The sequence below is a fragment of the Rhinopithecus bieti genome, unplaced genomic scaffold (assembly GCF_001698545.2).
Source record: "Rhinopithecus bieti isolate Rb0 unplaced genomic scaffold, ASM169854v2 scaffold_56566, whole genome shotgun sequence".
NCBI classification, from domain to species: Eukaryota; Metazoa; Chordata; class Mammalia; order Primates; family Cercopithecidae; genus Rhinopithecus; species Rhinopithecus bieti.
The window spans coordinates 99,118-101,648 of record NW_016821700.1 but is presented as its reverse complement, the minus strand read 5'-3'; the positions used below and the strand labels follow the sequence as shown (position 1 = coordinate 101,648).

General features: G+C 36.9%; 2 pseudogenes; both read right to left on the bottom strand.

Annotated features, from left to right (window-relative positions):
* Positions 1 to 890: 890 nt before the first annotated feature.
* LOC108520959 (putative zinc finger protein 137) lies at positions 891 to 1,533 on the bottom strand (annotated as a pseudogene).
* Positions 1,534 to 1,591: 58 nt separating this feature from the next.
* LOC108520956 (zinc finger protein 845-like) lies at positions 1,592 to 2,283 on the bottom strand (annotated as a pseudogene).
* Between the last annotated feature and the right edge of the window lie 248 nt (positions 2,284 to 2,531).

The following is a 2,531-nucleotide window of genomic DNA, read 5'->3' as shown; positions in this document are numbered from 1 at the left end:
GCATTTCAGAAAATTCAAAATCCAGTCATCATAGAAATCCTAAACAAAATAGATAGAAAAGGAAATGTACCTCAACAATAGAAAGACCGTCTGTGAAATGACGAATGAGTAAATAGTCAAGTAGGGAAAATGGAACGCTTTTCCTGTAGGATCTCACATGATGCAATAACGCTCTCACCCCTTTTATTCAATCAATACTGGCTGTCCTAGCCAGAGCAGTGAAATAGCAGAAGAAATAAAACTCATCCAAATCAGAAAGAAAGAAGTAAAATTATATTTGTTTATAGATGACATGATCTTCTGTGTAGAAGATCACAAAGAGTCAACCAAAATACTACTGGAACTAAGTAACATATTCAGTGGATTTGCGCAATACAGTATCAGCACCAAAAATTAGTTGAATTTCCATACTTTAACAATAAAAATTTTAAAAGAAAATTTTAAAACACTTCCATTTGCTGGAGAACGTAAAGAAATACTTAGAAATAAACTTAAAAAGCTCGGAAGTTCGTACCTTGAAATCTACAAACGTTGATCAAAATGATTAAAACAGAGCTACAACCCATATTGATGTTGTGGAAAATATTGTTAAATAATTATATAACCCAATGTGATTTAGATTCAACACGATACCCATAAAATCCCTATCAGTTTTTTTTTTTAAAGAAACAAAAAACAGGCTGGGAAAATGGCTCACGTCTGTTGGCCAGGTTGATCTCAAATTCCTGACCTCAAGTGATGTACCTCCCTTGGCCTCACAAAATGCTGAGATTACAGGCAGGAGCCAGTGCCCAGCCCAATCCTTTTAACATAAACACTTTAATTTCAATTAATGCTTGAACTCAATGTTAAATCAACTCAAACTCAACTCAATGCTGAATTGACTCTAATGTCAATTAATGCTTAACAGTTTGCTCTACTCATTGCATTTGGAACAACTACCTCCAAAACGAATTTTCTGATATTCTGCAAGGAGTGAAGTCAGACTGAAGACCTTGGCACATTGATGACATTTGTAAGACTTCTGTCCAGTATGCATTCTCTGACGCCTAATGATGTGTGAACGTGAAGTAAAGGCTTTGCCACAATCATCACACTTGTGAGGTTTCTCTTCTGCATGAATTATCCTATGTTTTGCATAGAATGAAGTGTGACTGAAGACCTTGCCACAATCATGACATTTGTAAGGTTTCTCTCCAGCATGAGTTCACCAATGAACTGCAAGGTATGAATGATGTCTGAAAAATCTGCCAAATTTATTACACTAGTATGATCTCTCTTCATTATGGATTCTCCAAAGATTTGCAATAGTTGTAGCATTACTGAAGACTTTGTGACAATCATTACATCAGTAAAGTTTCCCTATACCTTGAATTGCCTGATGGTAAACAAGTGTTGACTGCCCACTAAAGACTCTGTATCACTCGTTACACTTGTGAGGTTTCTCTCCAGTGTGAATTCTAGGTTGTGCCAGGTGCGAATCATACCTGAAAGCCTTGTCACAAACTTCCATTTTTATGCTTTCTCTCTAGTATGAATTCACCTAGGTCTTTCAAGGTTTGATGTGCAACTGAAAACTTTGTGACATTCATTAGTAAGCTTTCTCTCCAGTATGAATTCTCCTGTCTCTCGAGGCTTGACTGGCAACTGTAAACTTTGTCACGTGCTTCACATTTCTAAAGTTTCTCTCCAGTATGAATTCTATGATGACGTGCATGGTGTGCCTGTTGATTAAAAACCACTCCATATTCATTACACTTGTAAGGTTTCTCTCCAATATGAATTTTCTTCTCTTTCAAGGCTTGGTTTGTGACTAAACTATTTTTTTTCATGATTTACATTTCTAAGGTTTATCTCCAGGATGAATTGTATGATGACGTGCAAGCTTCGCTTTTCGATTCAAAACCCTTTCACAATCACTACACTTTTAAGGTTTCTCTCTAATATGATTTCTATGACTATCAAGGTTTGATTTGAATCTGAAAGCTTCATCACATTCTTCACATTTGTAAGGTTTCTCTCTAGTATGAGTTCAAGGTATGAATGACGTCTGAAAAGTCTGCCAGTTTTATCACACTTCTAAGATCTCTCTTCATTATGGATTCTCCAATGATTTGCAATAGTTGTAGCATTACTGAAGACGTGGTGACAATCACTACATTTGTAAAGTGCTGACTGCCCATGAAAAGCTTTGCCACACTCATTACATTTGTAAGGTTTCTCTCCAGTATGAAGTCTACAATGGCGTGTAAGGTATGACTTCCGACTAAACGTCACACTCATTTACTTGTAAGGTTTTTCCAGTATGAAGTTACGATGCGGCATGTAAGGTGTGCTTCTGACCAAAGGTCTTGCACAGTCATTACACATTGTAAGGTTTCGTCTCAGTATGAAGTCTACGAATGTATGGCAAGGTATGACTTCTGATTAACGTCTTGCCACACTCCTACACTTGTAAGGTTTCTCTCAGATGAGGACCTATGATGGCGTCTAAGGTATGACTCCTGACTAAAGTCTTGCCAACTCATTAC